Genomic DNA, 24583 nt, shown 5'->3' on the forward strand with positions numbered 1-24583 from the left:
AGATTCCCCTTTAATTTAAATCTTGTCCCCCCTTTATATTAAATAATCATATCACAACCCACCCCATTTCATTTTGTCCCCCATGCTTCAAATAAACAATTTCAAAATGTACAATTCCTAAACTACCCTTTCCGACCTTACTGAAATTACCAAACTACCCCTGAACGTATTACAAATTTACCAAACTACCCATCAGCTATAACACATCAATTAATCAAACTTAACCAAAATATAGACAATATGATCAATTTCTAACAATGTTCAAACAACAATATGAACATGGATGAACATCATAACAACAATATCACATGAACACGATTTTAACAACATTTCAACAACAAATCACATGAACACAAATTGAACAACAAAGAACAACTAAAATTTGATTGAACAATATTTTAGCAACAAACCTATTTTCGGATTTAAACAACAACAACAAACAAGTATATTTAGATTTCTAACTTCAATCATATTGAACTTAAAATCAACTACTAACAACATTACAACAAACAATTCTTATATTAAACTTTAAACAAGATTATGAGAACAATTCAAGCAATAATCATAAATGGTAAACAAGAAATCAAACTATACAAAATTCGGATTCAAGATCATCCAAACAAAGTATGAACATGAATGGATCTATTTTAAGACAACAAACATGACGGATTAAACGATTAAAACAATATATTCCTTTAATACAACTAAATTCTTTAAACAAATAACAAGATCGACGAAGAAACAATTATGAACTTAAACTTGAACTTAACAATATTAACAATTTCTAACAATACATAAACACATGAAACAAATTGAAGAAATAGTTGATTAAATTTCAATTTGAATCTAACAAACATCAAACTAACAAATACTTACTTAAACAATAATACAAACATGAAATAAACATGAAAACAACTAATTAAACTTCTATTTGAAATCTGAAAATTAATTTAACGAAACATATGAACAAACTAAAATTATTTCAACTACGGACAAACAAAACAAACATTGAATCATTTATCGATTTTGAATCCGAAAAACAACGAACAACAAAAAAAATATGGACGAAATTTGGAAACATAAACCAACTAACCGATTCGAAACAACGACGAATAAACGAAGAAGATGGAGAGGAAGGAGCAGCAGTCCGCAGCTGAATGCTCATGGCTGCTCGTCGCAGCTCCTCGCAGCTGAACGCTCATGGCTGCCCGTCGCAGCTCGTCGCAGCTGAACGCTCATGGCTGCTCGTCGCAGCTCGTCGCAGCTGAACGTTCATGGCTGCCCGTCGCAGCTCGTCGCAGCTGAACACTCATGGCTGCTCGTCGCAGCTCGTCGCGGGCAGCAGTTGACGTGTTCGGAACAGGAGCAGCTGGTCGACCATGGCAGCAGCTCGACGTGCTCGGAACAGGAACAGCTGGTCTGAGGAAAGGAAGCCGCAACGATGGGGTTTCTCCTTCGTTGGTCGAGGGTTTTTCCGGCGTGATTGGGGTTGGGGTCGCGAAAGAGGTTGTGTCATTTGGTGGTGTTTGGACGGTGCTTGGGTGGTGTTCGACGAAGGGGGGTGGCTGCTGGGTAGCCATGGCAGCTCACTATTTTGGAGAAGGAGAAGAAGAAGAAAAGAAGAAGAAGAAGAATGAGGGGGGGCGGATGACTTAGGTCATTTTTAGGGTTTTTGGTTTTTTTTTTTGTTTTGTTTTGTGTCTTTGAAATGCAAGATAGGGGTATTGGGTCTTTTGGGTTATGGACTGGGTCGACCCAGTTCGAAATGGACTGGGTCGTAGGGAAGATTGGGCCATTTTTTGGGCCTATGGCTTGAAATTGAAGAAGAGGCCCAATTCCGACTTTCTTTATATTTTCGCTCTTTTTTTCTTCTTTTATTTTTCTAAAACTAAATTATAAAAATACTTAAACTATTATTAAGAACTAAATTAAGTTATAAAAGCACAAATTAACTTCCAATAACAATTAACGCACAATTAAGTGTTAATTAAGCATAAAATTGTATATTTGGACATTAAATGCTAAAAATGCAAACGATGCCTATTTTTGTAATTTTCATTTTTTATAAACAAATTTAATTACTAACAATTGTAGAATTAAATCCTACATGCAAAATGCGACGTATTTTTGTATTTTTTATTAATTTAACAAATAAGAAAACACAGACAAATACAAATAATTATCCAAAAATATCACAAAAACACTCAAAATTGCACATCAAGAAAAAATCATTTTATTTTGCATTTTTTTGGGAGTATTTCTCATATTGGGCAAAAATCACGTGCTTACAGTAACCTTGACATATACTCCTGTTCAGCTTCATCTTTTGGCGACATAGTAGTACTTAGCTTAAAATGGGGAGCAAGTGGAGTACTAACTGGCTTAGTCTTCTCATCTATGCCAAAACGTTGTAGTACTCTCTTCAAATATTCCTTTTTAGATAGACAGAGTTTCTTTGAACGTCTATCTCTTATTATCTCCATGCCAAGAATTTTCTTTGCCTCACCCAGATCCTTCATCTTGAACTCCTTCTTCAGTTGAATCTTCAACTTATCAATTTCTTCCGAATTCTTGGAAGCTATCAACATATCATCAACATATAGGAGAAGTTATACAAAGGAACCATCTTCAAGCTTGCGCAAATACACACAATGATCGTATTTGCTTCTCTTGTACCCTTGCCGCAACATAAACTTATCAAATCGTTTGTACCATTGTCTAGAAGATTGTTTCAATCCGTACAATAATTTTTCAAGTTTGCATACCATATTTTCTTTTCCAGCAACTTTGAATCCTTCTGCCTGAGTCATGTAGATTTCCTCCTCCAAGTTTCCATGTAAAAACGCAGTATTTACATCCATCTGAACTAGTTCCAAATCCAACTGTGCTACCAAAGCCAGCATAATTCTAATGGAGGAATGTTTTACAACTGGAGAAAACACTTCATTGTAATCAATTCCCTCCTTTTGAGCATATCCTTTAGTCACCAATCTTGCTTTGTAGCGAACATCTTCTTGGTTAGAAAATCCTTCTTTCTTTGCAAATACCCATTTGCACCCAATTGTTTTCTTTCCCTTCGGGAGATTGGCCAATCTCCATGTATGATTTTGATGAAGGGATTGTATTTCATCATTCATAGCAATCCTCCACTTATCTTCTTCTGAACTTTGGACTGCGTCTTTATAAGTGGTAGGAACATCATCAGCTACAATTGAGGCGGCATAAGCAACCGTCTCTATAAGACGAACAGGTTTTGTTATTGTCCTTTTTGGCCTGCTAGTTGCAATTGATTCAAGTTGTTGTTGAGGTTCCTGAGTTGGAATCTCCCTCTCTACTGGCTCTTCTTCCAGAGGATAATCTTCATATGTTTCCTTCTTTTCTTCTTGTGTAGGAAAAATAAATTTTTCCTCAAACTCCACCTGCTTAGAAGCACCCTCATTTTGTTTGGTATCTTCTGTTACCTTATTTACCGTAGCAGATTCATCAAAGGTAACATCCCTACTGAATATTACTTTCTTTGTCATAGGACACCATAAGCGATATCCTTTGACTCCAGAAGTAATCCCCATAAAAATAGCCTTATTTGCCCTTGGATCCAATTTTGACTCTATTACATGATAATATGCAGTTGAGCCAAATACGTGCAAAGAGTCATAATCTACAATAGGCTTTCCATACCATTTTTCAAATGGTGTCTTGCCATCAATAGCAGCAGATGATAGACGATTAATGAGGTGGCATGCACATGTAACTGCCTTAACCCAAAATTCTTTGCCCAAGCCAGCATTGGACAACATACACCGTACCTTCTCCAGCAAGGTCTGATTCATACATTCTGCCACTCCATTCTGTTGTGGTGTATGTCTGACAGTGAAGTGTCGGACGATGCCATCATTTCCACAGACCTTATTAAAATGATTATTTTTGTATTCACCTTCATTGTCTGTGCGAATACACTTGATCCTCCTGCATGTTTGATTCTCCACCATCATTTTCCATTTGAGAAAAATTCCCAACACTTCATCTTTGCTATTTATTGTATACACCCACACTCTTTGGGAAAAATCATCAACAAAGGTTACAAAATAGTGCTTTCCACCCAATAAAGGTGTTTTGGAAGGACCCCAAACATCAGAGTGTACATAATCCAAAATACATTTAGTATTATGGTTTGCTGTACCAAATTTAACCCTTGTCTGTTTCCCTTTGGTACAATGCTCGCAAAACTCCAAGTTGCAAGCCTTTACTCCTTTTAACAATCCTTGATCTGATAAAGTTTTCAAGGATTTACCTCCAGCATGTCCCAAACGCATGTGCCATAGCCTGATTGCTTCTGCCTCTTTTTCGTCACTGGATGTTATTGTTGCTGTCCCGATAAATGTACTACCGCGATAATGGTACATGTTATTGTTCTTCCGATTGGCCTTCATTACCACTAGTGCACCGGAGCATACTCTCATCACTCCATTTTCTACAATTATTTTGAACCCTTTTGATTCTAGGGCTCCCACAGAGATGAGATTCTTCTTCAAATCCGGTACATATCGAACATCTGTTAATGTTCTGATCATTCTATCATGGTTCCTTAATCATATTGAACTAATGTCATATGAGGTAAGAGGGTTGTTATCCGCTCTGTGGATGACTCCATATTCTCCTTCTTGAAAATCCACGAACCAGTCCATGTTGGGACACATATGATAGCTACAAGCCAAGTCCATCAGCCATATGTCTACTGATGTTGATGGCTCTGTTGTAACTAATGAGAAGTCTGAATCATCACAATCAGCTACATTTGAATCCATAATGGCCTTTCCATTGTTATGTTTGGCCTTATTCTTCAACTTCGAAGAGTCTTTCTTCTAGTGTCCCTTTTCTCGACAAAAGACACATTCATCTTTGCTGGGTCTAGATCTTGACTTGGATCTTCCCTTCTTTGTCCTCATTTGATTTTGAGGACGACCCCTCACAACCAGTGCTTCTCCTTCTCCGCCCTTTTGTTTTTCTCCCTTTCTTTGTTCATAGCTGTACAAAGCCGAACAAACTTCTCTGAGAGAAATTTCGTCATTCCCATGGAATAGAGTAGTTTCAAGGTGCTCGTACTCATCAGGAAGTGACCCCAACAACATCAAGGCCAAGTCACCATCATCAAAAGTTGCATCTATATTTTGCAAATTTGTGACCAACTTATTGAAACTGGTGATATGTTCATTCATCGTGGTACCAGGAACATAGGTGAAGTGAAACAGTCTCTTCTTCATGTACAATTTATTTTGACTGTTTTTCTTCAAAAATTTATCCTCCAGTGCTTTCCATAATTTACTTGCAGAAGTTTCCTTTGTGTATGGATATTTCTGCTCTCTAGCAAGGTAGGATCGAATGGTACCGCAAGCAACACGGTTGATAATTCTCCAATCTTCTTCTCCAATAACATCTGGTCTTTTTTCTTCAATGGCAAGATCTAGCCCTTGTTGAAAAAGGACATCTAGAACCTCGCCTTGGCACATCCCAAAATATCCTGACCCGTCAAAAATTTCTACCGCAAATTTCGCATTTGACACAATTCTTGTCATAAGCGAAGATGCCAATGATGACGTATTGTTGACACTTGATGTAGATTCTTCTTGTTTATTGTCTCTCATCTTTGACACAAATATTATTTAATAGCTGACGACACAAATCAAGATTATTTCCTTTCTGGTGTGGAAGATCAGACTAAGCTACAACTGCAGAGCATACTCAGACAGAACCTTGACTCAGTTATCAAGATAAATCTTTTCTGATGTGGAAGATCAAACTATGCTGCAACCACAGAGCATACTTGAACAGTACCTTGGCTCTGATACCAATTGTTGCGGAAGCCAAATGTATATAGTGTAAATGAGTCACAACTACTATACCAAAAATTATGGCAGCCACCAAATAATAAATAAGACAATAAAGCAACAATAAAAGGAACACCAAAATTTACGAGGTTCGGCCAATTTTGCCTACTTCCTCAGACACAACCAATATTTTATTCCACTCCAAAAATACAAGTGAAATCATACTAAAGAGAGAAGATACAAATACCTTAAGAAGATAAGAAGGCAAATGAGAGGTGTTTTAAAATCCTAAATATTAGGCCTCCTTTTATAGGGAAACATTCCCCCAAATGAGGTCCTCTACCGATGTGGGACAATATTTTGCCAATCAACAACTCCACCATCATAGGTACCACAATATGTTGCCCAACTGTTTTCATCTGGTTTTGATGCAGCCGTGACATAGATGTCGAGACCTTCGGGAAGAAGACCATCAAACATGCTACCAGACTCACAAGCTTCTAGGTAAAACACCTGAAGATAGAAAAATATAACATCATCTAACATAAAATTCAGACCTTAAAATTCACTTATCGAAATCCTGAAAGATTTAAACAAGCAAGTTACCACTTACCAATCTGTCAAATGTCCCTGAAGTATGCTTCTTTTTCAACACATCAATCAGATCATTTGCATAAACATCTTCTCCACTTGGCATCGCTGACAACAGTAAAAGCATGAAATAAATACGCATATCCTGATCATGATCAATTCCAAAGTATGATAAAAACCAGGAGAGAATCGCCAATTTTGTAGTCAATATATATTAGCTTCATTTACGATTGCCTAACCGTGGCATTAGGCGAGAAGTTCCTAACAAAACTGATTATCCACATTCAACTGTACGTAGTGACTAATAATCCAATATATACTAGAATCAAATGGTTAGCATTAGCATTCAAATAGAAATCAAGAACCCCTAAACTCAAAAAATGTGAAACAGACCAGACTAATTAGCAAATTAAGTTATGCAATATACAGAGAATAATAACTCGATCGAGGAGATAGAGGCTACTTACAAACTACACCAGGGCCGCCATGATCAGTATAATAGATGAAGATATGGTCATTTGGACCACTGTTCACTACTTTCCCACTGCCCCCAGTGATACCACTTTTGTTCGCAAGAATAACATTGTAAAAAGTGTGAGCATTAACATCTTTTCCTACGTAATCCTGTCTCAAGAAAATAATAACACCTCATAATTAAGCAAAAACTCTTAGTCTTGAAAATTTTCAAGGAATATATTGAACCAGGAAAGAACAAAAACAAACCTTAGGAACACCTTTGTAAATATCATGGCCATGTGGATTATTGATGATGATTCCAGGTCTGGGATTCATAGTATTGTTAGCAATGTCATCGTATATGAATACGATGATGTTTTCATCTTTTAGACCTCCATCCTTCAATAGTTGGTAAGCGTGGCATACATCTGCCTGAAATCATTTAATGACCAAACAAATATGAAATATATAACATTCAACTTTCTCTGGCAAAAGTAGCACAGCAGACATTGTTCTTCGATGCGCCACCCAGTGACTAAGATAGTATATTTAACTTAAAATATTCCTCGTCTAGGTTTGAGAACATGAGGTAGATTTTTAGCTAAGTAATAACTATATTTTTTCTATTATATAGAAAAGCCAAGTCCGGTCGACCAATGGCAAAATTATAATTACATCAATATGCAAGGTTAAATTGGTAAGATGGATAAACATAAAATGTTTTATGGGTCCACTGCTTGCTCACTCCATGTTTGACGGTAGCTCTAGAAATATCGGCTCTTTCATCTCTTTTCACAAAGAAATGCTCCTCCATTTTTTTGCTCGAATCTCTTCATCTTCTTAATTGGGTGGCAATTGATGACGGGATTCAGGCCTTTTTGGTTGTAGTTTCAGTTGAGTTCCAATTGCCCATTTATTAATTATATGATTTTTTATAGTTCTTGAATGAGGTTTCTCCATAATGATGCCCTTTTGTCATTCTTGCCGTGTCAGCTTAAAACTCATGTGCCTACTTCTATTTCCCTTATTTTCATTTGGAATATCTATTTATTTGCTTTTGTATGTATGAGAATTTTATCTTGCAATTGTCTTTGGGGTTTAATTATGATTTTTTTTTCTCTGGAGCTTTTGAATTATATTATTTTCGAAATTTTTGTTTGTGTGTATTTTTTCATCTGTTCCAGAAATTTGCAAGGATGAGAGGGGTTTATCGAATTGGTTTTTCCTAAACACTTTGACATCTCTTTAATTGCATCTAAATTATCAAAGTGAGGTTCTTGAATTGCTTTGGTAACTCTTTCCTTTTGTCTTATTGTTTTGTAATAATCCATTTTTGAAGTATTTCCTCAGGGATTACTTATTGTTACTAGCGGGTTTCTTATCCCCTTCTTGATTCTTGCCGCTTTATATCCGGTGAAACCTTATGTCTAATCTCTAAAGAACCAAAATATACGATGGAATTTTATTCTAAAGATTCACCCTTTTTGGTAAGTTGTTTGTCATGTCTTTTACTTTTTGAAGCCCTCAGTTAAACTTTATATGCCTTTTAAGATTCTGATGCTTTTACATATAATGTAAAAGAAGTTTCTGAAATAGGTTGGATATATTTGTGAAAAATGATAACCAAACATGATCTTTTAGTCATAGTGGATCATCAAAGAGTTTCATTTCATTTGGATGAATCACCTTTATCTGTTTTGGTTATATTGGAGGTTAGGGGATTCTCTACCAGCAATATTTTAAAATGAAATGGTATGTTTATGTATGTCATGTAAGTTAGAATTCAAAGAAGATTCTATAGATACTCGTATTGTGTAGGACCTACCGGTATTTTTTAGCGAGCCCCCTCAGTTTATAAAGAATAGCGTAAAGTAGTACGTTATTGGATATCACATCTTGCAAAACAAGTATCTTTTGGCATCGACTGCATTTTTTTGGGGGAAGTTTCTCTTTTACTCCTTAGCTTTCTGGAGAATGAGGCTTGTGTACTTTTAAGTATTTGGCACAAAAACAATAACTAATATCCGCAATACCAAGCATGTTGAGGTTAGCTATTTGGCACAAAAAGATTGTTGAGTATTGATTAATGGAATTATAGTTCCTCATATTCCCATGACTAACTTAGAAGCTGTAGGAATATAATGAAAACACAGCTCTCTATCATGCTTCATGGAAATGTTTTTTCCTTGATCGCCATGTTGTTGCTTTAAGTACAATATGCTATTTTATTCCCCTTTAGCTTTAGAATAACGAAGAAGTAATAGTTGAAACTGTTTGTTGCTTGCCTTACATTTCACCTACTATGATGGAACACTTCCTAGATCATCATATGTTGCCCTTTGTAAGGATGATTGCCTCATATTGTTAGTACAAAGTAGAGTTGTTATAATGTTTGCCCCATATAAATCCCTGCCTCATTTTGTACTGAAAAATTACTCCAATGGATGAATCTATATCATCTGATTTTGTGTAACTATCATTTTGATTACTGTATATGGCAGGGCTCCATCAGGACCTGGTCATTTGAGTAACGAATTTTCATAATGAAGACAAGAGTTTTATGTGTTTGGTTGGGGATGTTTTTGATGTTCCAATTAGGAAGGATATTATTCATCGTGTTGTGAGATGGCAACTAGCAAAACAACAGTAGGTATGTGCACGATTATTTTGAATCCCAAATTTTCAATTATAGAGCATACATATTGGCGAGCTATTCCTATTTTACTCTATGTTTCTCGTGCCTAAGAGACATTTATCATTTTTCATTTCTCATCTTACTGTCAATTGCTTCTCTGGGAAACAAAGAGACTTACTGGGGGAAAAAGAGAATCGAGATGATCATTTTGAGGCATATGAAGACCACAGAAACTCATATGCCTTTGGGGAAAAAATCGTCTTGCTAAAGAAAATTGTTGCAGACAAAAAATGGTCTAAGGCGGATCATTCAAATCAATCAGTGCCTCCTATTCTCCTACCTATTTTGCTATCTTTATGCTTGTTCCCCTGATTCTACAAGCTTTGTAAAATTATAGATACTTGCCAAGGTAGTAAAGAATTCAAATGGTGTTGTTGACCTACTTTTGATGAATGTTGCAGGGAACCTATTCAACTAAAATCATTAGTGAAGTTATTGGGACTGGTAGAAAACCATGGAGGCAGAAGGGAACTGGGCGAGCAAGGCCTGGAACACTGCGTGGTGCTCAGGTTCTACTTGTGTATATTGCTTTGATGTAAAGAGTATATCTTTCTGCTAAGTAATTTTGAATCACTTTTTAGGACAAAAGTTTCTTGTAAATGTAAAATATCCTGCATAATCCCCTTCTCTTGAATTTCCAATCTTTCAAAATTGCCTGGTTCACAATTACCTTGGTGGAACTTGTTCCGGGATCTAATTGAAGCAAGTATTATCATTATATTTCTTCTTGACTCTTGAGCTTGAAAGTTGTAGAGAGAGAAGATATATCGTGAAGATCTTGTCAATTTGCAATACATACATGTCGAGTCAAGGGTGCAGGTAGTGGTGTACAAAGAAAACCGACAAACCGCACCAACCCGATAATCCGAGTCAAACCGAGAAAAAAAATCCGACTATGGTTTGGTTTGGTGTTGGAAAAAAACCCGACCATAATTGGTTTGGTTTGGTTTTAACTAAAGAAAGTCAAACCGAAACCAAACCAACCCGACATTATATATATAGAAATTTTAGATATATTTAATATATAAATATACTTATTGTGATGTAATTTATAAATATTTCTTAAAAATTTCGTAATTTTATCTTTTAAGGTATTGTTTCAAGGTTGGACTTAGAACTTTTGAATGCTTAGCCATTAATATTAGTAAATTAAATAATGCTAACAAAAGCCCAAACCAAAATCAAATCAATATTAATGCTAACAAAATACATTCAATTTAATATTACGAACGAGAATGTATTGAATATCTATTTTTTGTTTTGCAATAATTTAGATAAAAATGCATAACTTATTTTTATTTTTCTTTAGCGTTTAGTCATGTAATTAATATTCTCTTATTAGTCTATTTATTTAACATGACTTAGTACCTTTAGATTATGTTTATTTTTATTATGGCTTTTTAATTAGCAATATTTATATTACATAATTTTATTGTCTTTATTGTTGAATATTTTAGGATAATGCCATGACACATCTCATATTTTGTATTATTTTCTTGGAAAATACTTTATATAGTTGTATCTTATTAGGATTAAAGAAATATTTTGAGCATACATTATATGTTTTGTTCTACGAAGATTTTACCGAAAAAAAACCCGAAAAAATCCGAATAACTCGAAAACCCGAGATTGAAAAATCCGAGTTTTATTGGTTTGGTTTGGTCTTTAGATTTAATAACCCGACACAATTGGTTTAGTTTAGTAATTGTAAAATCCGAACTAACTCGGCCTATGTACACCCCTAGGTGCAGGCATAAGTTGTAATTATGCATGGTTAAAATATTAGTATTTGGTTTCCTACCCACAAGCCGCATCAACAGAAAGAGAAGGGAGTTAATTTCAGCAGGTATAGACGTAGAAGGGAAAAAAGGGGGCTCTGGATGTTTATAGAGAGAAACATATTCCTTGGCTACAACATACAATTGCACAAGAGGTGATTGAAGGCGACTTTTTTCTTTAATTAAGTTCATGGCTAACACTAAGAGTGTACATGGACCGGGTTAGTTCGGTTTTATTCAAAATCAAATCAAACCAACTATTTCGGTTTGGATTGGTTCGATTTTGTCGGATTTTTCGGGTTTTCAGGTTTTTTGTTACTTGCATATTATTTCAATCTTACTTTGTTAAATATTTGATTATAAGTAAATATTTGTTTAGTAAAAATATAAAAAATTGACAAACATATTATCGATTAAAATATTCTTATGGGAGAATTCTATTAATAACACATAATAGTTATTTTTTTAGTTGTCTGACAATAATTTTTTGTTGATATACACTTTCAGGTTAACCGAATTTAGTAATTAAACATAAAAATCAATATGGTACCTAAATATTAATAACCACTTCACATTTAAAAAAAATATAAGAATTTAATAAATCTTAACATATGATATTAATATGGGAGAACAAAGAGATAGAAACATTTCGGTAACACTTGATAAGAAAGTGATCATACAACCCATTATTTAAGTTCAATAAATATGGAGCACTTCATATTCTATTAAAATTTATATCCCGCAAGAGAATTCCAAATATTTCTAAATATTTTTTAAAGAAAATTTTATATAAAATCTTAAAAGTATATATAAAAATTATATATTTATATGTCGGGTTGGTTCGGATATTTTTACGCAATACCAAATCAAATCAAACCAAGTCGGGTTTTTTAATCGGTTTGGTTTGACTTTTCGATTTAGTGCGATTTTTCGGTTCGGTTTGTACACCCCTAGCTAACACACCCATGTTGAGTGATTTTTCAAGATACCATAAGATTGAAGGTGATTTTTTCACAATTTGGAGATATCAGCCGATGTGCATATTTGCTATTGTGGGATTTTTATGAATAATTTTGTCCGTGTTCTTTTGGCATACGGAATTTTAATTGTACATCTCATGAAGTGTTCTTGTTTTTGTAGTTGTAATGTAAAGTAAAGCTGCATTAGAATCAAAATTGTTGGGCCCGCAACCGCGGGCAAGCTAGAGTCATCTAGTAAAAATATAATTAGTAAAAGAAATTGCTGAGCTTCTATTTTAAATATTAGTAATATATATATATGAAGACAATGTAAAAGAAAAATGGTTGGAATAACAACCTGATGCCTATAATTTCCCAGCCATTGGAGCCAGCAACTAGGACAGCCCATTTGGTTCCTTCCGATTCTTCAATTAAGAATTGCGCGATACTACGACCTTCGGTCCTAACCCAAATTGAGAGGACAACAAGAAATACGATTCCAATTTTGTACCTAAATATCATAGTATTAGCGAAGAACCAAGTTTATCATGCAAGGACGAAGCACATTGATGTTCGGTATCATTTCGTACGAGAAATCATAGAAGAAGGTGGAGTCACGGTGAAGAAAATTCATACTACAGAGAATCCTGCTGATATGCTGACAAAGGTGGTGACTGCGGTCAAGTTTCAACATTGTTTGGATTTGATCAACATTGTTGAACACTGAAGATTGAAGATGAAGACACAACCAAAATTTGTTATTGAGAGAGAATTGAAAATGTGGAATTTTGCCAAGGTGGAGATTTGTTGAAGTTTGGCAAAATGCCAAAGTCCCACATTGGTTGGGAGTTAAGTTTGGGGGGGATTTTTCCCCTATAAAAGAAGGCCTAATGTTTAGGATTGAAACACACCTCTCATTTGCCTTCTCATCTGTTTAAGGCATTTGTATCTTCTCTCTTTAGTATTATTTCACTTGTATTTTGGAGTGGAATAAAATATTGGTTGTGTCCGAGGAGTAGGCAAAATTAGCCGAACCTCGTAAATTCTGGTGTTTCCTTTATTGTTGTTTTATTGTCTTATTTATTATTTGGTGGCTGTCATAATTTTTGGTATAGTAGTTGTGACTTATTCACACTATATACATTTGGCTTCCGCAACAATTGGTATCAGAGCCAAGGTACTGTCTAAGTATGCTCTGTGGTTGCAGCATAGTCTGATCTTCCACATCAGAAAAGATTTATCTTGGTAACTGAGTCAAGGTTCTGTCTGAGTATGCTCTGTAGTTGCAGCTTAGTCTGATCTTCTACATCAGAAAGGAAATAATCTTGATTTGTGTCGTCAGCTATTAAATAATATTTGTGTCAAATATGGGAGACAATAAACAAGAAGAATCTACATCAAGTGTCAACAATACGTCATCATTGGCATCTTCGCTTATGACAAGAATTGTGTCAAATGCGAAATTTGCGGTAGAAATTTTTGACGGGTCCGGACATTTTGGGATGTGGCAAGGCGAGGTTCTAGATGTCCTTTTTCAACAAGGGCTAGATCTGGCCATTGAAGAAAAGAAACCAGATGTTATTGGAGAAGAAGATTGGAGAATTATCAACCGTGTTGCTTGCGGTACCATTCGATCCTACCTTGCTAGAGAGCAGAAATATCCATACACAAAGGAAACTTCTGCAAGTAAATTATGGAAAGCACTGGAGGATAAATTTTTGAAGAAAAACAGTCAAAATAAATTGTACATGAAGAAGAGACTGTTTCACTTCACCTATGTTCCTGGTACCACGATGAATGAACATATCACCAGTTTCAATAAGTTGGTCACAGATTTGCAAAATATGGATACAACTTATGATGATGGTGACTTGGCCTTAATGTTGTTGGCGTCACTTCCTGATGAGTACGAGCACCTTGAAACTACTCTACTCCATGGAAATGACGAAATTTCTCTCAGAGAAGTTTGTTCAGCTTTGTACAGCTATGAACAAAGAAAGCGAGAAAAACAGAAGGGCGGAGAAGGAGAAGCACTGTTTGTGAGGGGTCGTCCTCAAAATCAAACGAGGACAAAGAAGGGAAGATCCAAGTCAAGATCCAGACCCAGCAAAGATGAATGTGCCTTTTGTCGAGAAAAAGGGCACTGGAAGAAAGACTGTCCGAAGTTGAAGAATAAGGCCAAACATAACAATGGAAAGGCCATTATGGATTCAAATGTAGCTGATTGTGATGATTCAGACTTCTCATTAGTTACAACAGAGTCATCAACATCATCAGACATATGGTTGATGGACTCGGCTTGTAGCTATCATATGTGTCCCAATAGGGACTGGTTCGTGGAATTTCAAGAAGGAGAATATGGAGTCATCCACACAGCGGATAACAGCCCTCTTACCTCATATGGCATTGGTTCAATACGATTAAGGAACCATGATGGAATGATCAGAACATTGATAGATGTTCGATATGTACCGGATTTGAAGAAGAATCTCATCTCTGTGGGAGCCCTAGAATCAAAAGGGTTCAAAATCATTGCAGAAAATGGAGTGATGAGAGTATGCTCCGGTGCACTAGTGGTAATGAAGGCTAATCGGAAGAATAATAATATGTACCGCTATCGTGGCAGTACAGTTATTGGGACAGCGACAGTAACATCCAGTGACGACAAAGAGGCAGAAGCAACCAAGCTATGGCACATGCGCTTGGGACATGCTGGAGGAAAATCCTTGAAAACTCTATCAGATCAAGGATTGTTAAAAGGAGTAAAGGCTTGCAACTTGGAGTTTTGTGAGCATTGTGTTAAAGGGAAACAGACAAGGGTTAAATTTGGTACAGCGATCCATAATACTAAAGGCATTTTGGATTATGTACACTCTGATGTTTGGGGTCCTTCCAAAACACCTTCATTGGGTGGGAAGCACTATTTTGTAACCTTTGTTGATGATTTTTCCCGAAGAGTATGGGTGTATACAATGAAGAGCAAAGATGAAGTGTTGGGAATTTTTCTCAAATGGAAGATGATGGTGGAGAATCAGACAGGCAGGAGAATCAAGTGTATTCGCACAGACAATGGAGGTGAATACAAAAATGATCATTTCAATAAGGTCTGTGAAAATGATGGCATCATCCGACACTTCACTGTTAGACATACACCACAACAGAATGGAGTGGCAGAACGTATGAACCGGACCTTGCTGGAGAAGGTACGGTGTATGTTGTCCAATGCTGGCTTGGGCAAAGAATTTTGGGCTGAGGCAATTACATATGCATGCCACCTCATTAATCGTCTACCATCTGCTGCTATTGATGGCAAAACACCATTTGAAAAATGGTACGGAAAACCTGCTGTAGATTATAACTCTTTGCACGTGTTTGGCTCAACTGCATATTATCATGTGACGGAGTCAAAATTGGATCCAAGGGCAAAGAAGGCTATTTTTATGGGAATTACTTCTGGAGTCAAAGGATATCGCTTATGGTGTCCTATGACAAAGAAAGTAATGTTCAGCAGAGATGTTACCTTTGATGAATTTGCTATGGTAAATAAGGTAACAGAAGATACCAAACAAAATGAAGGTGCTTCTAAGCAGGTGGAGTTTGAGGGAAAATTTATTTTTCCTACACAAGAAGCAGAGGAGGAAACAAATGAAAATTACCCTCTGGAAGGAGAGCCAGTAGAGGAGATTCCAACTCAGGAATCTCAACAACAACTTGAATCAATAGCAACCAGCAGGCCAAAAAGAACAATAACGAAACCTGTTCGTCTCATAGAGACGGTTGCTTGTGCAACCTCAATTGTAGCTGATGATGTTCCTACTACTTACAAAGACGCTGTCCAAAGTTCAGAAGAAGATAAGTGGAGGATTGCCATGAATGATGAAATACAGTCCCTTCATCAGAATCATACATGGAGATTGGCCAATCTCCCGAAGGGAAAGAAAGCAATTGGGTGCAAATGGGTATTTGCAAAGAAGGAAGGATTTCCTAACCAAGTAGATGTTCGCTACAAAGCAAGATTGGTGGCCAAAGGATATGCTCAAAAGGAGGGAATTGATTACAATGAAGTGTTTTCTCCAGTTGTAAAACATTCCTCCATTAGAATTATGTTGGCTTTGGTAGCACAATTGGATTTGGAACTAGTTCAGATGGATGTAAAAACTGCGTTTTTACATGGAAACTTGGAGGAGGAAATCTACATGACTCAGCCAGAAGGATTCAAAGTTGCTGGAAAAGAAAATATGGTGTGCAAACTTGAAAAATCGTTGTACGGATTGAAACAATCTTCTAGACAATGGTACAAGCGATTTGACGAGTTTATGTTGCGGCAAGGGTACAAGAGAAGCAAATACGATCATTGTGTGTATTTGCACAAGCTTAAAGATGGTTCCTTTGTATATCTTCTCCTATATGTTGATGATATGTTGATAGCTTCCAAGAATTTGGAAGAAATTGATAAGTTGAAGATTCAACTGAAGAAGGAGTTCGAGATGAAGGATTTGGGTGAGGCAAAGAAAATTCTTGGCATGGAGATAATTAGAGATAGACGTTCAAAGAAACTCTGTTTATCTCAAAAGGAATATTTGAAGAGAGTACTTCAACGTTTTGGCATAGATGACAAGACTAAGCCAGTTAGTACTCCACTTGCTTCCCATTTTAAGCTAAGTACTACTATGTCGCCAATGGATGAAGCTGAACGAGAGTATATGTCAAAGGTACCATACGCAAATGTTGTTGGTAGCTTGATGTATGCAATGGTTTGCACAAGGCCTGACATTTCACAAGCTGTTGGAGTTATTAGCAGATATATGCACAATCCAGGGAAGGAGCATTGGCAAGCTGTGAAGTGGATTCTACGGTATATTCATAATACTGTAGATGTCGGGTTAGTTTTTGAGCAGGAAGACAATCAGTCTGTAGTTGGATATTGTGACTCAGATTTTGCGGGTGATATGGACAAACGAAGATCAACTACTGGTTATGTGTTTACTTTTGCAAAGGCACCAGTTAGTTGGAAGTCTACTTTGCAGTCAACAGTTGCTTTGTCTACAACAGAGGCAGAATACATGGCTATTACAGATGCTGTGAAAGAGGCAATTTGGCTTCAAGGATTGCTAAAGGAGCTTGGTGTTGAACAAAAAGGTATCACAATTTTTTGTGATAGTCAAAGTGCTATTCAATTAGCGAAGAACCAAGTTTATCATGCAAGGACGAAGCACATTGATGTTCGGTATCATTTCGTACGCGAAATCATAGAAGAAGGTGGAGTCACGGTGAAGAAAATTCATACTACAGAGAATCCTGCTGATATGCTGACAAAGGTGGTGACTGCGGTCAAGTTTCAACATTGTTTGGATTTGATCAACATTGTTGAACACTGAAGATTGAAGATGAAGACACAACCAAAATTTGTTATTGAGAGAGAATTGAAAATGTGGAATTTTGCCAAGGTGGAGATTTGTTGAAGTTTGGCAAAATGCCAAAGTCCCACATTGGTTGGGAGTTAAGTTTGGGGGGGATTTTTCCCCTATAAAAGAAGGCCTAATGTTTAGGATTGAAACACACCTCTCATTTGCCTTCTCATCTGTTTAAGGCATTTGTATCTTCTCTCTTTAGTATTATTTCACTTGTATTTTGGAGTGGAATAAAATATTGGTTGTGTCCGAGGAGTAGGCAAAATTAGCCGAACCTCGTAAATTCTGGTGTTTCCTTTATTGTTGTTTTATTGTCTTATTTATTATTTGGTGGCTGTCATAATTTTGGTATAGTAGTTGTGACTTATTCACACTATATACATTTGGCTTTCGCAACAAGTTTGTCATGTCATCACATTGTTATTGTACTTTTATTTTTGGTTTACAACCTAGATGTAGCTAGTTCGTTCTTGTTTTATTAGAACAAATAAAAATAGATGTAGTCACCTTCTAGCTAGTTTCTCAAAGACTTTTGTACATGAGGTTTTCTTGGATGAACAATTCACCACATGGCTTGTACGTGAAACTCGTGGCTCTTTTGCTTTGCTAATGTAAATGTATCATGAATAAGAGACTTCGATCTCCTTTTGATGAAAAAAAACTTTACCATGCAAATCGCTGAATTCTCATAGATGAATCAAAAGGTCATCAATTCTCATGATTGATTTAGTAGCAGTTAGTCATCGATCAATTACTTATATTTAATGGATTGTATTTCGTTTTTGAATGTTAATTATATGTGTACTTAGTTTTCGTTGCCTTTTTACAGGAATACACACAATATAATTGGTACAATGAAAAAAGAAAGAAATATTTGTTGAAAAATTGTGTTCGTGCACTGGAATTTTAATTTGGATTCAAGTAGTTTGAATGGAAAATTTCATCTGCTGTCCTTTTCAAGAACTGGTGTTTAATTTTTGTTTTATTTTTAAAAGTTGAGCAAATATAGACCCAGCGGCATATATAACTCCTCCTCCAATTTAGCTCAAATATAGGGCGACGAGACACAGCTAATAGATAGTTACTTGAAGGACACGTTGTTGTATTACATTGAGAAATTTACTTTGCGACTTTTATCTTGATAAGGCATGCATTATAATTATATATGATTGGTTCCTGTACAATTAATGCATATCCAATCAATAAGTTTGTATTAAGTAGACGCGCGTATTGAAGGCGGAGAAAGTTGATAATTGTGGTTGGTATACGCATTTCTGCTTATACTTCTTCTTCTTCTTTTGCGGCTTCAGCGTAGTCTAAAGTGTGGTGGGATCGAAGGCATTTTCGTATGAAAATATGGCACTTGCAATGCCCAGTTGGGCATAATTAAGATGAAGTTATGGCAGTTGCAATTCCCAGAGTTCGTTGGCCGATGTTATAGTTGAATCAGAGATGCAAGTTTTGTCAATCCATTATCAAGTTAAAAGGATAGATAGAATAAAGCCAGAAAAAAGTCTTGTCGCCCCACCAAAACTTGTGAATAATTGAATAATATAGATAGATATAATTGAGATCAACAATTCACTACAAAAAAACGTTAAATTTGCGGAGGTTTTATTATGGCGGTTAAAATAATCTCCACAATCTATATCGAATTGTGGGGGTTTATTTACCCCGCAAATATAATATATTTATGGCAGTCGGTAACCTCCGCAACCCAAAAAAGAAATGCGCCCACTAACCCCAATGTTTCCTTCGTTTTTTAATCATTTCCCTCTCTTTTTTTCCCAAACCCCTTCCTCATTTTCAGCTAAAAACCCTCTTTCATTTTCAAAAACATTCCATTAACCAAATTCTTAACAGACCTAGCAGACAAGGGATGAAAATGAACAGCATACAAATTCCTCAAAAATTCCTCTTCGATTTTGCTTTCATAGCAGCCCACTTTTATACAAATTCCTCTTTGATTTTGCTCTGATTTTGCTCTTTCATTCTTTGATTTTGCTTTTTTGTCTTTCTTTCATCATGCATGTGGGTTTTAAGTTTATTTTCTCAGTTAATTTGTATCTTTCCTTTACTGATTTTTTCTCTTTCTTTCATCTTGATGTTTTTCAATTCTCAAGAGAAAGTAGCAGAAATTTAGTAGAATCAGTGCATTTTGAAGAATGATATAACACTCTTTGTTGAAATCGAGATGTAAGTCCTCTTTCTCCTTTTGCATTAGGTATTATAGGTCCTAGAATTTAGATTTTTTGTGTATTTTGTAGGTTCATTTATGTGATTTGAGTCTTAATTGAAATATTTTCTTTTGCATGTGTATTTTAGAACTCATGCGGACCTTCAGAGAAGATACAATTGTCACTAGTTGCTTTTCCTCTCAAGGTACATTTTTTTTGTTTTTCTGTTTAATAATATTGGAGTCACAAAAATATATCTTACCTATTTGAAGTGCAGTAAATGAACATTACCTATTTGAACATTATCTATATGAACATTAGTTGTTTTTCTGTACAAAAACTACAGTACTACTTTCCAACCGGCAGAAAATGAATATTACCGATTTGAAGTGCAGTAAGTACTACATTTGAGTCTGTGTTGATTTCAATTGGTTGTAGTTTCTTTTGAATTGCTATCTTAGTCGCATCTGTAGAGCTGTTTGTTCTGCAAATATGCTAATTTTGACAGGAAGTATCATATAGTAGCCTAAACTCTAGTAACCTTAGTGATTTTTGAAGCACCTCTTATTCCTCCTATCGCAGGTTACTGACTTCCCAATGGGGAGTCTTTTGTAATTAATTTGTTGTTTATCTTTGATAGTTTAGTTTGTATATTTCCCTCTTTTCCTTTACTATATTGTTTTGTTGTTCTTAAGGTGGTGCTGGGGTTCTTTTCATATATGTAAATACTTTTGTATAGCCATAGACCAAGTAGGAACATATCACTACCTCTACAAGGAAAATGGCTTCAGCTTTCCAAATAAAAAATTTCAGTATAGACATAGAACAAGTAGGAACATATCATTACTGGCTACACTACTATACAGTGGTTTAAAATCAGTAGAATCATAGCTATATGAGCATGAAAAATGGGTCAACAACATATAAAGCGAATCATCGAGGAGTCCTAACAATTAAGAAATTAAGAGAAATCTGTTGCATTTCTCCTATAATAGAAGTGTGGAAATGTGAAAATGTTTAGAAGGAAAGCAAAGTAAAGGACCGAAGTAACATAGAGATTGGTAACAACAATCGATATGTGTATGTGTATGTATTTGGTTCTATCTTGTAATTTGGACTTCTTGTATCAATTCACATCAACTGCTAATTTGCATTTATTTATACATATTGCAGTCCAAGCTACATTATCTTGCAAAATTTTATAATGTTATTGCGTTGATAGGTTACTAAATCATCCTTTCTCATGGAAATATTGTAGGTTACAGTAAACACTCTTGCTCAGAGAAATCCTTATCAGTGGATCACTTCTGAAAGGTTATATATCAATACTTTTCAATGGATAAATCTTGGATTGGAATGCCTAGAAATACAACAAAGTATTTACTTGGTTTGAATCAATTTCTAGATTTTGCATTTAAGAATGCTTGTATAGGAGATAGAGTAAAATATCTGTGTCCTAAATGTGGTTCTGGGAAGTGGCAGACCAGAGAGATAGTGTACGATCATTTGATTAGCAAGTCATTCCCTCAAAATTATGTTACTTGGATTCTTCATGGGGAAACAGAAGTGTTGGAGAACTCTACAAGCACAGAGGTTATCCTAGATGCACTACCTCCTGAAAATCCTATGGAATTGTGATAAATGAAGTATTCCTGGGTTTAAAGCATGAGGGAATTGATGCAGGTCCGTCACAAGTAGTTGGAGAAAAAGAAATGTTAAATGATCTGCCTTCTTCAAATAACAAAGAATTTTTTGAGTTGCTTAGAGATGGAAGTGAAGAATTATATGAAGGGTCCAAGTACTCGAAGCTAGAATTTTTGTTAAAGTTGTATCACATAAAGTATTTGTCTGGGCTAAGTGACAAGGGAATGACTATGATGCTAGATTTACTGAAGGATGCATTTGGATTTGCAAAGATACCTAATACTTTTTATGAGGCCAAGAATACCATAAAAAAGCTTTGTCTTGATTATATCAAGATAGATGCTTGTCCAAACGATTGCATGTTGTACTGGGGAGATGATGGGGAGATGATGCTAATGAGGAAACATGCAAGCATTTCTTCCACCACAAATTCTCTTTCTTCATCACTTCTTCCACCTACTAACAATCCTCTCTCTATTTCCTCTGCTGTACACTTTACAGAAAAATCTCTCTGTTTATTCTCCAAAAATATTTCTTTTGTCACCTTAGTTTTCAAGGGTTGAACTTGGATGCTTTAGATATGGATTAGCCATCTGAAGAGTTTTCTGTTTGACTTTAGGTTCTGGCAAAGTGAAACCACAAAATGATATTTGACAATTAATTAAATCTCCTCTTATTTGCTAGCTTCTCCTTAATTAATATACTTGGCAGAAAAGTCTACTTTAACATATTAAGAAAATATCTTAGATGAAAAATTAGAAGTACACGTACGGATATCAATAATCTAGGAGGTGACAAACATTACATATAGCTCTGAAGTTGCTGGAATTTGATTAATTCATAGATGTTCTCATCATCCAGTGTGAAATCTTGATTGAGTTATTTTAATATTTTCGCAATATTTTTGCTTCTTTCATGATATAAGGTAAGTAAGAGTGAAGAGCAAGGTCCATGTATTTCTTGTGAAAAGTGAGCTTAAAGCACTTCCCCTGAGATCTTAGAATGGAATTTAACAGCTTCATAAATTTCGTTGTTGACTTGGCCATCAAATTCATCAATTACCATTGTGACCTTATTTGAAAATTCATCAAATTTCTCTTTAAGTATAGAAAAGAGAAGTCTGGACTCATGTACTGCTTTAGGGAGTAACATGGCTGTTGCAGCAACTAAGCTTACTGTGGCAAAAAACCCCATAGCTAGTGCCTAGTGAGTGTTTGAGATTTTGCTATACTAGTATTAGTGTCTTCACACAAATATGAACTTACTCTTTTGGGTTCCTTACTAATTTCCAGTATTGCAAGCTATGCACAGACTTAATACCCTTGAATTTACTGCATGCCTCAATAAAAGAATAGAGAACCACATTGATTTTTATTTTTATCTTTTAAGATTCACAAGGAGATAGCAAGATACTTAAAGTGAAGAAAAGGGACGTGTTAAATTTATCTAATGGAGAACGTATTGTGGTTGATTTTGACGACATGGATTCTCCCATCAGTGAAGGACAAGGCATTCTTGCAGGCTTTTGTGAAATTTTAGCAACTGACTGCTCTATTTTTCCAATTCACTTTGAGAAATGGCCGGATTTACCTGTGACAACCTTCAACCGTTGTTATGATCGATTTATAAAGGTATTTCTGAGGCATACAATATCTCTATTTTATGTCACTAGATTTTATATTTGCATATAATAATTATCTAACCATTGGTTTATTCTTGAAGCCACGATTTTGTTTTCGAACAACTGAGTCAAATGCAAGACGATATGTTTATAATTCTATGTGTAAGAAGTGGGGCTCAAGAAAGCTAAAGTTGTTTGATAAGGTCTATAATCCACTTAAGAGCAGAGCCGAGATAATGGAAGCGTTCCACTGGGAATTCCACCGGATCAATGGATTTCTTATGTTGATTACCACTTTAAAGAAAAGACACAAGTATTTATTTCAAGAGGTTGAACCTTCGGAGGTTCCATAAGAGGTTGCTTCGTGCCTATTATTATTCTTTACTTGATCACCAATTCTGCTTTACTTGTTCAAAGTTTATGACTTTTCTCCTAATATGTTATGTATAAGATCTAAACAACTATTATGTATAAGATCTAAACAAATAAAGAAATGAAATTAAAGTTTGTTTGTGCCTTTGTTCTTTTGTTAAACAGATATTATGGTTTTACAAGTATACAATAGGCAATTATGTGTAATTTGTGGTATCTTTTTGTAAGGAAATTTGTAAAAGAAATGTTGTAATGTCACGACCCGGATTTTCCACCCTCGGGAGTCGTGATGGCGCCTACTAATGGGAGCTAGGCAAGCCAAACCTTAATTACTTGCTACACTTTTATTTTGCCTCTTTTAACAAACACAAGCCGATAATATGATAAAAGCGGAATTTTAAATAAATAAGCGGAAGTCAACAATTATATATCTTAAGGCTACGTCTATTACAACCTTTAAAACCTCCAATACCCAAAACCTAGTATCACAGTGTCATAGACTGTCTAAGAGTTACTACATACAAGGTCTGAAGAAAATACAATACACTGTTTCTGAACAAAGGAAATGAAACAGAAGATAGAGATAGAGGGAGACGCCAGGGCCTGCAGACACCTGCAGGTCTACCTTGGGTCTCCGAGTGGACTGAAGGAAGCCCTCCAACTACTGTCCGAAAGCTGCTCCTGGATCTGCACACAGTGCAGAGTGTAGTATCAGCACAACTGACCCCATGTGCTGGTAAGTGTCCAGCCTAACCTCGACGAAGTAGTGATGAGGCTAGGACCAGACTACCAAATAAACCAGTGCAGTGCACACACACACACATATATATATATAGCGGAAAAGAAATACAAAAATAACCAGTCAATGTGGGAGGTGAAAATATGTTGTGGGGGAGATAATCGTTCCGAATAGAAAGACATCAAGTAAGGAAAGAAACAACATAACTAGAATATCAACAAGGAAGCAAAAATCAACAATTTGCACGGCATCACCCTTCGTGCTTTACGCTCTTCCTCACCCAAACAACAATCACAAGACAAATAGGGTAAGAGT

The 24583-nt window shown here is 35.7% G+C and overlaps 1 long non-coding RNA gene and 1 pseudogene across 1 annotated transcript; one reads left to right on the forward strand and one right to left on the reverse strand.

Moving 5' to 3' along the window:
• The window catches only part of LOC104240988 (vacuolar-processing enzyme-like), a 35908-nt pseudogene extending 23082 nt beyond the window's left edge, over positions 1 to 12826 (reverse strand).
• A 6519-nt stretch (positions 12827 to 19345) lies between these two features.
• Positions 19346 to 23651, forward strand: LOC104240984 (uncharacterized). The gene is made up of 5 exons (XR_714599.2): positions 19346 to 19911; positions 20041 to 20097; positions 21151 to 21206; positions 22926 to 23167; positions 23259 to 23651. It is a non-coding gene; the product is annotated as an uncharacterized lncRNA (long non-coding RNA).
• Positions 23652 to 24583: the final 932 nt, after the last annotated feature.

Source organism: Nicotiana sylvestris, chromosome 8, assembly GCF_000393655.2.
Source record: "Nicotiana sylvestris chromosome 8, ASM39365v2, whole genome shotgun sequence".
NCBI classification, from domain to species: domain Eukaryota; kingdom Viridiplantae; phylum Streptophyta; class Magnoliopsida; order Solanales; family Solanaceae; genus Nicotiana; species Nicotiana sylvestris.